Source organism: Labrus bergylta, chromosome 3 (genome assembly GCF_963930695.1).
Source record: "Labrus bergylta chromosome 3, fLabBer1.1, whole genome shotgun sequence".
Lineage (NCBI taxonomy): Eukaryota > Metazoa > Chordata > Actinopteri > Labriformes > Labridae > Labrus > Labrus bergylta.
Genome location: NC_089197.1, coordinates 26,763,815 through 26,779,660, shown reverse-complemented (window position 1 = coordinate 26,779,660; position 15,846 = coordinate 26,763,815). Strand labels below are relative to the sequence as shown.

Here is a 15,846-nt window from a genome sequence, read left to right as displayed (position 1 = left end):
CAGAATCCAAGCAGAAATGACAATGGCAGGGAGGAGGAACAGAATTTAGAATAGGGATAGTATTATGAACACAGTATTGTGATAGAATAAGAATTGTGATGAAAGTGGCAGACTTCCTGATTTTGTGTCCCTCAAATGAAAAGTTTCCCACTGTACCCATATTCACCCTACATATAGTCAGTGGCTGAAAGAGTTCCAAGACCTGAAATAAACTGAGGTGGGCCTCTCCATTGGCTCTCTTGACTTGACTTTCACCATACTTAGTCTTAAAATTGTGTGGCCTTCTACAAATGAGTGTGGCAAGGATCTGTTCGGCCTGAGCTCAGGCTCATAGGCTACTGTGGTTTACTGCGGACAAAAGCAGGTCACTAAATATCTTATTTACCATTAGCCCTGTGCATTGATAGAACGGTTTAAACGTGTTGCCGAAGGACCCATTTGCGGCAGCAGGGATCAATGACATTATTGATAACTTCAGTAGGTACAGAAATAAACAGTTTAAACATAAAGCCTTCAAAGTTCACGGTTCAGGGGCAAGCAGGGGACGTGACTGAAAGCAGGGCCACGTAATCACAGTCCAGAGAGTGCAAGTCAAAAAGCAGGACAATGCCAGGGAAATGTTCAGGGAACCAGAAAGTAAATGTCACAGGATGCACACACAGTAAATATTATATAAGGGAAGTCTATCATCCACAGTGATCAACAGGTGAGCAAGGAGGAAAACTTACTTACTCTGAGGTGTCATTGCAGGGAAACACCAAGGAAAAAAGAGGAGAGGCAGAAAGGAAACAGGGCAGAACCTGTAGTCAGAAGGCTGACATGATTTCCCAGGTAACAAGGCAGGCAGAGTCTGCATCAGAGAATCTGTCCATGAATGAGTGCTGGAAAGTCTTGCATGGGATTACACAGAATGATCTGGCAGTGTTTCAGTGAACAGGAGAGGCTTTTATACTGGCTTGATTGCAGATGAGAGGCAGTTTGTGTGCACAGGTGAGTTGAGTTGGCTGATTAGCTGTATGGTGGCGCAGAGGCAGGGTGAGTGGAAAAGTACTGTGTGACTAAGTGAAGGCAGGTGAGCTAAGGAGCACAACTGTGACAACAGTAGATCGTCTCAGGAAAACACAGGAAGAGCAAATGGGGACAACATGCACCAAAGGATCAACTTTCCATATTTTACCCAGGGCCGACATACCAAACACAAGGCTCCTAAAGGTATGTAGAGAACCTAAGTTACATAACCGTCAATTATTTTGTGTTTCTGAGCTGATGTACTACCTCATACAGCTAGTAGTTTATTTTTTTTTTAATATAAATATTAGTTGGGACATCTTGTTAGCTGTCTTTATGCTAATATGATGGCCTCCCTAACAAATGTAATGCTCATGCTGGGGAGACTGCAGTTTTTACAGTTGATGTGGCGCTGCATAGCTTCTTGCTGGTCTTAATGTGCCCTGCTGAAAAGCTTGTGCTGCGAAGGGCATCAAAATACCTTTGCCCTACCCCTGACTGTGATCATTGTGTCTGAGTCCTGATTAACGTAAAGTACCTAGGACATCTTTCTAAAACCTTGCACGTATTTTGTTATTTGGTTCTTTCTTCATTTATCTGGTTAATCTCTTAAACTTATGCAATGGTAATGCTCTGTTACTACCAACAATAAGGGCTCAGGGGCGGAACGACTTCACCCATTACACCTCTGATTACATTGCAAAAGAGGCAGAACAGGCTTCAGAGACTTGGATGGTCGAGCAGCACATGCACTGGACAGACTGTCAAGCTGGAAAAGAATCATAAACCAATAGATATGAGCTGAACAGACAGATATAGACCGCTAAAAGTTAGAAATAAACAAAGCCCACCCTATGGTTTGAAGGAGATGGATGACCGAGTGAAATACAACGGCATGGAGCTGTCTTCTTCGCTTCAGAGGCATTAATGTTGATGCTATGGCTGTAATTGTGAAACTTACTCATACCTCTTACTTCTCATCGCCTCCATATTTGTTACACAAAGTATTTATAGTCTAAATTCATCAACTTTAACCATAGCTTCAACAGTTATTTAGGATTCTACAAAGCCATAAATACAAGTTTTAAATGCTGTTATGTTATGTTATGGCCTAGATGATTTGAAAGAAATATAATGAGAAGAAGAAAAGTATATGAACCAGATTCAATATGTGCACAAATTGGAAAAAAAACCAAAATGTAATCACCCTCACCTGCTTGCAGGGAATTTTCCGAATGTTTCCTGTAGCGTACGCATCGGCTAACCCCAAAAATTGTAGGGACATTTTCAAGAGTTCTGTGTATGTGTGAAGACAACTCTAGAAATGCTTCAATATGAGCTAGAAGCTTTACAAGTCCCCTTCTGAGGGAATCAGCTAAGCGCTGCACCTTTAAATGGAACTTGGTCAGTCAGTATGGGACCATCACATAGCCCCATATGCATCACTAGCAAAAGAGTTCAGATATCCTGAAGACCAAAGAGAGTAGAACAACCAGTTCACAACCATTTTTGAAATCACTAAAAACACTTTAAGTGGTCAGAAGACTAGAAAAGCTCTATACACGTCTGAGTCCAACATACACTGTTTGTTACAAGTGTCTTATAACCCAACACAGTTTCGGCAGATGGCTGTTCACCATGAATCTGTTTCTGCTCAAGGTTTCTGCCTCTGAAAGGCAGAATGTGCTTGCCACTGCAACTTTGCTAAATGTTGCTTATTGCTATGCTCATTGTAGATTTAAGTTGGGTCTTTGTACATTTTATAACAGGTCTTTTTTTGAGTGTCTTGAGATAACATTTCTTATTCATTGGCGGTATACAAATAAAGGTTGATTGATACAAGTTTAAAGGACTGGAAGTGTAACCATACTTTGTTTTTTAAATGACTGTGACATCTTCTACCCACATAGACATATTTATTGCCCTGACAGGGACGGTGAGACAGTCTATCATTTTGCCTGGTCTGGCAAGAGCCACCTGCGCTCTATTCTCTTTGATTGTGATACGTGACAGCCGTTGCTTACACTGGCTGTTTGAAAGCTCAAACTTTTAAACATACATGCCAAAATGAAATGGAGCCGTCACACAGCCAACATGCAGCCATTGAGAAACGGCCCTAAGAGGATGAGGCCAATGCCATTCTTTTACTCCCAGCCAATGCAATCCCCATCCACTTCATTAGTGTTGATCTTTGTCACTGCTGTGGACAAAGACATGGGTCTTATCCCTTTGCTGACCTCATTCTGTTCATGTGTGAGAAATGTTATCTGAAATCCTGCTTTTTTAACAACCAAAGGTATTACTATGTGTTCAATTTTGCCATGAAAAATGGAATGAAAAAAAAGCTTTTTTGGCAGAGTGCTCTTAATTTCCTCATCTGACATCGACCAAGTTGCAATACTTACTTGGCAGTAAAATTTAGGATGTATAAACAGTCTTCTTTCTGGTGGTCTTGTTTGCTTTCGAAGGACATAAAGAACCATCAGTATAAAATCCAGTCTGTTTTAAAAACAGATAAAACTCCTCACACAGGTTTGAAACATTTGGAAATACATTTGCTGTCTTAAATAAACTTTTTTGCTGATGTGCTGGTTCATGCCTTAACAAAGAATGATTCCTAAAAGTGTGTGCGTGTGTGCGTGTGTGTGTGTGTATCTTTCTGATGCTACGTGGCTTCCTGCTGGTCTCATGGTGCCCCCTGATAAGCTGGTACTGCAGAGGGCTTCAGAATGGCGCTTGTGGCAGTGGAATTAGCTTCCATTGTCATGATAATGACAGTGATACTCTTGCCCCATCCCTGACTCAGACCAGCCATTGTATGGAAACAGGAATGCAATTTCTTCTGCAGCGGCATTCGAAAATCCTGTGAGAGTGAATGATCCCTAAATGACTCTCCATTCAAGCGAGGCTGCAGGGCCAGCAGCCAATTAAAGTGGGAGCAGCAGCACAGCACCATCCTGAAGACCTTAAGCTGTCTCTAAACACACACATTAAGCAATACAAAAACACACGTACACACACCCATTAGTCACTGTATTTTCCTTTTACAAAGAACATCTAATCCCCTAAACTATCTTTCTCCTTACAGCTCTAATTCTTCGGGGAGCACAGGCAGTTTGTATCAAATAATAAAAGAGCTTTATTCAGCACAATACATACACAGTCTAAGGAACACGAGTTATTGATTTGAAAAAGCATAAATATTGGAGTTAGGAGACAAGAGTTCCGAAGCAAAGTGCAGCCCTCTTCTACTCCATCCTTCCTGGGTAAACGCTCTGCTGGTTGTTGTTGTACCAGACAGTCTCCTCTGGCTGTTTATCTGGACAGTTGAGGTACAGTCACGATGGAAGGTCAAAGGTTTCAAAGTGCTCACGCTACAGAGCTGTGAGTAAGTGGATGTGACCTTTGAGAGCTGAGAAGAGGCCAATCAAACGCAAAAATTCAAAGTCCGCGGAAACTTCTCCTACGTCCTCCTGTTAGCTGTAGCATTAGCCGCATGTAACGCTCGGTTCTAGCCCCTCTCGATAAAAATGTGTCAGTGCGGCGTCATTGTCAGTGTGAAATCACTGATCTAAGTCCATTGGCTCGTTGTGGCAAGCCCTGCAGCTCATGTTGAAATTTCCGAGAAGCTTGCTGAGCAACTGACCAATAACGACAGAGCGGATCGGCAGACCAATCAGAAATGTTGCCATAAAGTACACGTATTGAACTGGGCATACTTGTGAATGACCATCGAATTATTTTCATGATTTCCTTTTTACTCACCAATTTTGTGTACCCTCAAGTAAAGTGATGCAGGATACTGATGTCACTACACAATTCTGAAATGTCTGCTGTTAGCTCAGAGCCCTGAGAAGCTAGGTGAGACATTGGCCCTTGAAACATGGTAACGTCCACCATGAAGCCCTTTTCACACAGCCACATGCTATCACTGTATTCCCTTCATTGGCAGAATGTGTGCTGCAGTTTCCTTCAGTTCCTAACCAAGTGAGCATCTGAGCATGACTCAGCAATCGCTCTTCACAATGCTAAACAAGATCTCTTTACTCTGACTAAAGCTCCCGCATTAGTGTTTTGAACTGGTTACTGTTGAGCCCTCTGCTTTAGATGAAGGTAATGAAGGAAACAGCAGTTGTCATTCCATTGTTGAGTTTAGTTTATTTTGCACACAGACTTGATGTATGAAACAGCAGCGGCATACAGCTAAACCAATTGAATCAATACTGAGATGACTCTTTTCTTTTTAGACCAGTGCAGATGATCTCTTTTGGCCAAGTACGACTGGTGCTCTGTATGTAAGCCACTTAACTCGTCAATTGGTAGTTCAAATTTGCCCTGGAAAAAAAAAACTCAACAACAACCCAATCATTAACAGAAACTTAAAAAAAAAATAGAGAAACTGAACATAAGTAATGTTGGCTTTTGGCAGTTTGTTGGCTAGCTTAATGTTAAATAAGCATTTCAGCAAAATACACAAAGTAGAAAATATCCATCAATTGATTTGACAAGACTGGGGTTTAGATAAACGCTCTCATCAGACTGCAGTGTTTGTTTATAGTGTAAATGGAGCTCTTATGTGTTGAAGCATCTTGTGATAGTCAAAGGCTGCAATCAGTCTCCAATTATCGCTCTTTACATCTCAATGAGGGAATCCAGCTGCACTGTGGGATGATGATACAGAAGGAGTATGTGCGGGTTTATGAGGGGAGGATGATACAGATGAAATTACAAGGGGGTTTCTAATCATCTGAACAAATGAAGCAAGGATTGCACCAAGTACCCACTCCGTGTCTCCACCTGCTTCTGTCCTCTGTTCACTGGAAATAGGACGTTTTCATCTCTGCCATGCCCATTGTAGTGGTTAGGGTTAGGGTCCTTGAAAGCAAATATGATAAAAACAGAGAGCCCCTTTTATGTGAGTAAGATTGAATTATAATAATGAATTCAATTTGATTATTGGTCTGAGCCAGTTTTGCTCCTCTAATTTATATTAAAAAAAAAAAAATGGACAAAGAAATGTACGGGTTTATAGAAAAGAAACACGAAAACATACTCATCAGAGTTTCAGATATGAAAAGAGTTTAATTTTACATAAACTAATATTTGGTCTACTCAGAGGACCGCTGTGATTATTCTGCCTCTCCTCAATCACCATTAAACCATTATTCCTTTGTCCTTTATCTACACATTCCCCCTCTCTCTCTGGCTGTGTCTCTTGCTTTGTCTTTTTCATTTTCTCTTTTTGCCGCCGACAGTATTGAGCGGTCCACAGAATTTGGATGCAAGATGAACTTTGATAAGAGTTAATGAGAACATAGCATTGTACGGGCAAAGAATGGATTACGCTGCACTCAAGAGCCTCCTCACCAGGAAATGGACTGTTAAGAGCATCAGACTCACTCTTCAGGGTTTGGAGGAGGAGAGAAGAGGAGACGAGAGTCAGATGAAGACAAAAGAAGAAGTAAAGGAAACAAAGGAAATAAATGACATAAAATAAAAGGAATGAAAGACATGGAAAAACTGCAAGGCATGGGAATGTAGTGTAAAGTACAACGTAATTACTGTAATTTATGGAACAAAACAACATTTCCTGTGCTTAGCAACTGTATGCCTTACTGTGTATATTGGACACACAACCTAGAACCTAATATTATGCTGCCGAAAAAAACATCAACTGAACTGAGGCTGAAAAACATACGGTAGAGTAACCTGACAGAATGAGAAGTATTTTCTCAGTTGTAATAAGTTCTCCATTTGACTCAAGGATCTCTTCATGTAGCTGCTTTATACCATCATTGTTATTATATGTGAAACTGCTACCTGCAGATTATTTCAAACCTGGATGTGAGAACTGGATTTTAATACACACTTTCTTATCAAATTTGTATCATGTGTTTCTTCAAACCACAAAAAGAATGACACAATACTTAATACCGTAGGAAGTTTGCTTTTTTATTCTTTAGACTTTAAGTCATGATATTCAATTTTAATATCTTCAGAAGTGTTTTGAAAATATAAACTAGAAAATGTAAATTCAATTAACTTTAGGTAAATAAAACTTCGTCAAGTTAACATGATGCCACAAGGCTGGTGTGTGGGCCCACTTTCATTCAGAATTAACATAATTTCCTTGAACAGAATATTTTGTTGCAGATGGAAGAACATAAAATGGTGCTAAAATAAAGTGGCTGTCTGACAACAAATTCAAGCAGTGAAAAAATCTTGCATATTACATTGTCATTATAGGTAAGGTTTTTCTTCAAATTTGCCAACTTGCGAGGTGTAACTGATCCTGTCTGTAGCGATATATAGCTCCTAAGATGGCCCTTTTTTTAAATTTAGGGGCAGAGTTGATTGGCATCTCCTGCGGCTAATACACATATTGACAAGTATGTTAAACAACCCCATTTTCAAAACATTCAAAACTATCCCTTTAACTTCAAAACGTAGTTCCTGAATGTGTTTACTTTGGTCAATTATTTGGAGGCTAGGTTATGTGTATGTAAATAATTTCTCTGACATTTTTTTTTAATGTAAATATTGAATTTCCTTGTTTATTATTGAACCGTCACTACTGCAATACACCTCCCTTTTAAATGAGGTCTCTGATCTCATTTAAAAGATCTCTGAGGGACATACCTGGTTAATAAAGGTTAAAGAAATAAAGGTTATTAAGAAAATTACTACACACCATTATCTCCTGAAAAGTGTGTGTGCTTATAGGTTTTATCAAGCTTTCTTGTTTATGCCAACAAAATGGTTCTCTGTGCATCCTGACTGCCTGTAGCAAAGTCCTTATATGTAATCCCTGCTGAAAGATGTGAAGCGCATGGACATTTGCATTTTTCTAATATTTAATGCTCCTAATCTGTGATTATAAGGTCATGGCCTAGGCTGACTGCTTCAATACTTAAAAAGATGTATCAGAATTTGCTGAAAAGCTAATTAGAAAAGAAATATATTAAATGTGTAAGATATTATCTATCAGAATCCACAAAGACATTTTCTATTTCAAGCCTTATAAACCAAAATGACAGTGTGCCTAAAAGAGCCAGCCGTAATGGGACTGTCTTGGCACACATTTTTCAAAAATGATTTTTCCTATTTATTCCCTGAGTTACCTACCGTGGTCTCTTTCTACAGAGCAATAAGAAAGCATTTTTTTACAAAAAGGCACATAGATAGCTCATCATTAGATACATTTTTGTTTGGTATATTGCAATGCAGTTTTTGCACAAGGTGTGATAGGGTTGCAAACCTCCCCCTGTAATGTGGCTCGGCAGTGTGCGAAACAGAAAAGTCTGCAAAAGTGAATATTCCCAATCGACTTTTTCCTCAAAACTTGCCTGTGGCCAAAAAGTCTGAACATTGTAAGAAAAAACTCATCCAATAAAGCCTCTTTTGAGGAAAAGGGTCTCTGGGGGAAGACTGAGTTCTTGCAAGTTTTGTTTGGCATTTTAAACTGATTTGCATTGCTAGTTCCTTAGCATTCATGTGATGTTATTTAGCATTTTAGGCCAAATTGTATGAAACTGCAGCCAAACCAATTTCCTAAAATATTTTGACTTATCTCCCACAAAATCATCAGGACTATTGGAATTTAATACAGACAGTCATGTATCATAGTGGCAGGAGAATGTAAAGAGATGAGGACTGAAGGGCATCCAACAAAAGGAAATATCTTTAATATAGCATGAAATAATGATTCATAGGTGAGGAATGGCCTTAGAGGATTGTAGTATATGTATGTAGACATAAGACATTTAAGACTACATGGTATTAAGCAGTTAAAGTGCTTAACAAAACCCCATGAGAAGGGCCTCCAGCAGCAAAAGAGGAGAAAAGAGATGAGGAGGAAAATGAGTCTAACATCTTGAGAACACTGCCAATAAATGAATAAATAAAAAGGGGAGAGAGGAGAGGGCTGCTCAAGGATGTCATATCTTAATTGAAAATGACAGCTTCAATTAAAAATGTAATCATTTTGTCCGTTTTCTAATTAAAAGCGAAACGACTGATAGTTTGAGTCATTAACTTCAAAGAGTGATGCAGCCTGACAGAGTGGGGGAAGTGTTTCATTTGCTGAGAGGAGAAGAAGCAGGCAGATGAGAAGAGGCACATGCTCTCTTGGTCAGTGAAAGAGTTGTCAAATGATAATAACCAGGAAGTAGCAAGTGATTCAGCATTGTCTTGAAGGTTGTTAAGCTTGACAAAAAGAAAAAAACACTTTCAGCAGTAAGTGAATATGCCTATCTTATAGGATAGGATAGGATAATACTTTATCGTTAGGGTACTTCTCTTCTGATCTAACCCAACCCACAGTGATACCAAATGTCTCCACTGCCTCGATGCTTATTACCTGAGTCAAACATTTGATTTTGACATTAGGCCATTTAAGGTCCAACCCATAGTTTTAGTTGTTATTATGAGCCATGAGCAAAAGGGGCAGAGAGGAAAAAGACAGAAAAAAGTAAGATGTGAGTACGCAAGGTAGTTTTTTGCCAACTGGAGGCAAATCCAACAGCTTTTACATTGTCAACTGGCTCCTTTTTTGTCTCACAAACTTGATATATCTGGCCTTCTCCTCGTCAAAGTTGGCTGTGACTTTGCCATTAAGTTATTTCAGGTTAGACAACATGCTTGGCTCAATTGACCTTAACAGTTTAGGGTCCCTATCGACGGACATCGTTCACGTGCTCAACAACACACAATATTTTGAGTGATACAATTTGTCCACGGGGGTGAATCATATTTTTGTTTTGAATTCATCAGTAACAGTGACAAGAAACAGCAGACACTTTCATCTTGATTATTTGATCCTTCTTCCTCGGTTTGTCTTTTGTTTCTTTTTTTCTTTTTTTTCTTTTTTCTTTTTTTACAAATGAAGTCTTTTGCAGACATGTTACTTAAAATAGCAAAGTGTCCACATTTATTTTATTTTTTCTGAATTATACTTTCCACTGTTTGTAATTATTATTCATTTTCTGTCTGTTTTTTTAAGTTCACCTTTGTCTCGTGTTACATGTTCAGAATAAACAAATCAAAAATCAAGATAGAACTTTTTTTTTCTAAACGCAAATCATTGCCTATTAAGAGACGTGTATGATAAGCGACAAATACAGAAAAAGAGATGTAAAATATCCAGAAAGAAATATCCAACAACATTGAGTCCTCTGAGTGGCATGACTTGTAATCATTCCCAACTGAGTGAGGAAACATTTCATTAGCCCATTAGCTTTCAAAATGTTGCTACACTCAGGCAAGTGGGGAAAACAGACTGACTGACCTTTATCCATTCTGTGAACTGTTTCCCTTTCGCTCTAAGCAGCTTGTGCTCTTTTTCATCCCTCTTTTGATCCATCTCACTGCTCTTTAGAACCTCTTTGACAGATAAGGATGGCATCTGTTTTTAATCAAATAAAATAAAAACTACAGTTCATTGTGTATGCCCTGAACTAAAGAGTACACAGACCTAAGTTAGAAGTTAAACCTGATGGACATAGAGCTGCAAAAGAAACACATGTCCTCACAAGTTGAAAGAGGCCATCAAAATACATGATAATGTTGTTCAATATTGGCTGAAATATTTCATAGAAAACTGTACACAAGTTTATCAAATCAAAATGAATGCTGGTTTAAGTTGGAGTAAATAAAATGTAATTTGTCATTCTTTATTTACTTCAATTGTCAACTACTTTATATTTATTTTTTTATATTAATTTCAGATAATGCAGCAGACTTCAAAATGAGGAATTTCAGCATTGTACTCTCTCAAACTGATAATAAACATATCATTGAATATTCAGCATTAAGAGTCAGGAGCTGTATCTTTAAAATGGTATATTGGATATGTTGCAGATCCCACTTCCCCTTTAAGCCTAGTCTGACTCGATCCAATCAGGCCACCTTAGCAATTAAGAGGCCTGCAGCAGGCCATGCTCACTCCTTAAGTTTGCTTCACACTGCTGAGCTGCGTGACAGGCTGCTGACAACTCGATTGTGACTCTGATGCATTATTTCAAGTTAAATCATCTGACTACTACGCTTGTCACAAGTGGAATCAAGTTTGTAAAGAAATAAAGCATGAAGAAACTCTACTCTGGTCCCTGCCCTTTCTAGATATATTTTGTCTAAGTATTTATATAGACGATGATCTGGCTGTGAAAATTAAAGCAAACTCAAAGTATAATTGACAGATTTCTACTATTCATATTATTGAATGTCTTTAATCATCAGACTCATTTTCTTGTCCTTTTGTAGAGTTTGATTGTTTGAGGTATTTTTTTGTGTTTGCTTGGTCTTCTGACTCTGAATGAAAAAGAAACGTCTGGTTAGTTGCTCTTTTTTTTTTTTTTCTGTCTCAGCTGGGCAGTCTGAGTGAACAAGGCTGTCCCTGACACAGAGAGATAGGGCTGTGGGGGATGATGAATGGGGCTGTTTGAGAATGCTACTCAGATCAGCCGCTCTCTCCATTGTGTCTGTCTCATTGCGTGAAGCAGGGAAAGAGGTGCTAATGCAAAGTTAACTGAGTTCTACACTCTATCTATCAGCATAATTGAATCTTTATAATTGCTGTTCAGAGGTTGGCCAATAATAAATTGGAGGAACCGGCTCTGTATATTGTCAAGTCGTCTTTGTTCGATACCACAGAAGTTGGGAAAGGACATACAGTTGGCCAGAGCGAGTTTTATATCCTACATACTCTGTAAAGAGATGTATATCTAAAAGGCAGACTAAACTGGACAGAGGAGGCACTGTTATCTCATAATTCAAGTTGGCAGCATCAAAATTCAATTCTATCAAAAAAACAACTTCAAATGTCATGTTTTCATCATTGTTCACCAGTCTACATTTTTAGAAAAAGAAAGAAATACTTAACTCGATGGACATATTGAAATTCTTAAACAGGTAAAGAAAGAAATTAAACAGAAGTTCTGGCAAAATTGAAAACTACACATAAATGTATCCATTTTTAAAGGACTGAGTGGAGCTTAAGAATGATTTTTATTGAACAGGAGGCCCTTTTTGACTGCATGAGAACTGAAAGCAAAGCAAAGCATAGTGAACAAGGGGCCAGTGTAAGGCTGCTAAATGTGTAGCTGGCCACAGGCCTCTTATCATCAGACATGCCAAATCATGCTGCTGCTAAAGTTACCTGATGCTCCAAAATTGTGGAAACTCTCACCGCCTGAATGGGCACTGTCACACTGAAGGAGCACTAACTGATTTTCACCACTGATCACACATCCAAGTACCAGCACAGACATGCACACACACGCACACACGCACACACACACACACAAACACAAGTAGGCATGTAAGCATCAAAAGACACACAGGAGCACAATACATACACACACTGGTCTGGATCAGATCTGGACTGTAGCTTGCTGTCCAATTGAGTTTGCAGGTCCAGTAGCAGAACATAATGAGGTTTTCACACTGAGACACTCCAGCCAGAGAGCGGTGGGTGAGGGCGGGTAAGGGGGAGTCAGTGGGTGTGACAGCGAGAGAGAAGGGGAAGGAAAGAGAAAAGGCACTCGATGATAATGTATGAGCTGTCTGCCATGCTCTATGTTGGGGGAAAAGAGTGCAGTGTAGCATTAAAAAAGAAGATTATCATGTCAAGATACAGTAATACCTCGGTGAACACTGATTTTCATCGTTACTGGTGCTCTGCTCAGCCTGTCTGGGTGTGAACACAAAGAAGGGATAACCAGGAGAGGGAAGGAAAGGAGGAGTTCCAGGAGGGAACGTGAACACTTCATGTCATGTCACAATAGTATCCCATTCCTGCCTTGAGCCTCCCCGCCCTGATTGTGCTCACCTGTGTCTCGTTATCCCCTGATTGTCTGTGTGTATATATTCCTGTGTTTCCTCCCTCATGTTGCCAGTTCGTAGTGTGTTCCTGTGTCACCTTGTTCCAGCAGTTTTCCTCGTAGACTTCTAGTGATTTTTGGCTGTGCCTGCCTTACCGTTTTGCCTTTTGCCTGCTCCCTTTGGATTTGTTTGCCTTGAAGTATTACCTGCCTGCGTACCGACCTGGACTGTAATTAAACTCTGCCTTTTCCTGAACTCAGTGAGTCTGCTTTTGAGTCCCTGTAACTATATCTGGTTCTGATAATTACAGTTTTTTCCAATTGCTAAAGCACTAAAATGACATGCATAGCACAATTATTTAAACTGATACACAGAGAGCAAAACCTCTTCTCAAGTCTCCAAAAGTCTAAACACATTTTCTGCTTTTCACACATTTTGCAATTTAAAATGGCACTTTTTAAATGCACTGAACACGGTTCTCTGCATAAGACACAACAATCTGACTTAAAGTCACAGGTTTGCCATTTCAAAACACTGCCATTCAAAATTACAGTTCATGAGCTAATTGGTCAATGTATGTACCACCTGGACAAACACCTCAATGGTTAGTTGTTATCACTTCAATCAGGAAGTAAGCACTATGAAAAGACTACAGGTGAGCACCTTTTTTTTTTTTTTTTTTTTACAACAACAAGGGAAGAGGTTGCAGAGAGAGAGAGGGAGGGTGAGAATGAGAGGGGGAGGAAGAGTGAGAGGTAGGGGTTGAGCTGGTGGAGGAGTTCATGGCCAAAGAAGAAAATAACTTTAAAATGAAATCAGAGCAACCTTCGTTGATCATGTCATCAACCATGGGCTGACAATATCCTGCAAGAGGCTGGACAGAGAGTGCAGCCCAACTTGAGCTGTTTTACTGTACTGGTGTATGTTGCACTGACTTGTTTGGTGATGAATAACAGCGCGTGTGTATCTGCAAATATTTCTGTGTATGTGAACAATCTGAAGAATTTTCTACAATTCAGACTATTTTAGTATTATGGCAAAGCACACTAAAGATGAGAGTGCTTTTCATTATGCCCAACAGTATGTAGTTGGTCAGACAAAAATCTGGTAATATGAATGAAGTGTGTGCCATTTGGTGCAAAAGTTTGATTTTGATAATGCTACATGTAGTTTTGGTTGCAGTGCTTCATTTTGCAGGATATGAGGTATTTTGCAGTTTGGGTGTGTGGTTTTGTGAATTGTGTCAAGTATTTTGATAAAACCAGCCTGGTTTGCAAAATAGTGTTTTAGCAATTGGAAAAAACTGTAACTCAAAACAAGAATCAACATCTAAAGGTTTTCTTTGACGCAGTCATATAGAATTAAAGTTACAGTTATTAATGGAAAAAGTTAAATAAACCTAGCAATGTCTATGGATTGGTACTGAAGGCAGGTAGCCTTCCCCAGAGTACCATCATTTTGGAAGTGTCCGTTCCTATTAAAAAGTCGACAACATGAAACTGTTGCCTCTGTTGTGTCAATCCTGCAATTTTATGTGTGTACACAGAGTTTGAAGAAATCGCTCCAACTGTATTCTGTCTCTATTCCAGGCTCCTTACAATATCCAGACATATTGGCCACTACACTGGCTTTCCATGAGGACACTGTGGGTAGACTTGATATGGAAAACCCAGGCTGATGCTAATAAACAGATGTTTAAGTCCTCCGGCATTAATAGTTGTTGAAGTGCATGATTGATGCATCAGTCAGTCTCCAATGACCTTCTACCCTTAAAGTATATAAAATACCCCTTTTAACAAGTTGTTCTGTCTTTCCTTATTTTCACTGTTCGGACAATGACTTCTCCAATGTTGGCTGGAAAACTTAGAGCAATGAGAGGGACCTTATTTGCTGTTACAGTAAACAAACTTCCTTTAGAATGTGGCTCCGCACTCAAAGTAGTCACAAAGAAACCTTTCTGGGACTGTATACAGTACACTATGGGATGGAATATACCACACTTATCCACTAATACATTGCAACTCTTAATAAAATACCTGCGCTTGACATTTTCTTCAATGCTCCTCCTTATACTGTTGGTTATTCACAAACGCTCTCCTTCATACAAGTATCCTTTGCTTAAGTTGTATCTTTTGACGGTACCTCTTATTTTGTTGTGTTTCAGAGGATTTCATGAATTCAATACATCTGAAGTTGTTTACTCCTTTGTCCTCTGATGTATTTTACATTGTTGTACTTTAGTTACATAATTTCTATTCATCACAACTTAAAAAAGCTCCATGTAGAGATAGCTGTAATCTCCATTTAAAGGTCTGTTAATGATCCATCCCAATATTTTGTGCCTAAGAATCATTCTTTTCTGTCAATATGTTCGCAGCAAATGCTTTAGATTCTGTAATTTCTTGGATTGATATGCCTGGACAAGTGGTTTGTCAAAGTTCTTTCAATGGTATTTGTGTCACATTCCCAGGGTCCAGAATTGTACGGTAAAATAGTTACACACTATAAAGTGATCAGGTAAGACCACCAGAGGACAAGTGTTGCTTCAGTCTATCAACATGGCACTTGAGGCCTGAGTTAGAAATATTTACATTTTCAGAGAAGGAGCCTGACATGTAGATACATAAGATTAGTCCCTCCTAAAAGTTAATGCCACGTGAAAATGACAGGCTTTTTCTCTGAGCTGTGCACCAGTAAGTGATTCATCATTGAGGGTACGATGTCCCAAAAACATCAGATAGTAATAAGGAGGAAATGGTACGAGGCTGTACAACAACATGTTGCTTGTGTTGATGTTTACCTTTAATTGTCATTTACTACAACTTTGTGGTTTAAGTCATCTCCACATTCATTTGCTGACACACTAGGAAAAAAAAGATTACATTTCTGTTTAATTTATGGAGTCTGCATTAACCTATCTCCTACCCCAAGAGATTCACTGCATCAGCTGTGCTTCAAGCTCCACCCACTTGTACCTTGAAAAATAATTTGACTGCCAACAACAAAACCTTTGATTAC

The 15,846-nt window shown here is 39.1% G+C and overlaps 1 long non-coding RNA gene across 1 annotated transcript; it reads left to right on the top strand.

The window, feature by feature from the left end:
• Positions 1–12,858: 12,858 nt before the first annotated feature.
• LOC109985436 (uncharacterized) lies at positions 12,859–14,874 on the top strand. Its single transcript, XR_002278023.3, has 2 exons — positions 12,859–13,087; positions 14,418–14,874. It is a non-coding gene; the product is annotated as an uncharacterized lncRNA (long non-coding RNA).
• Positions 14,875–15,846: the final 972 nt, after the last annotated feature.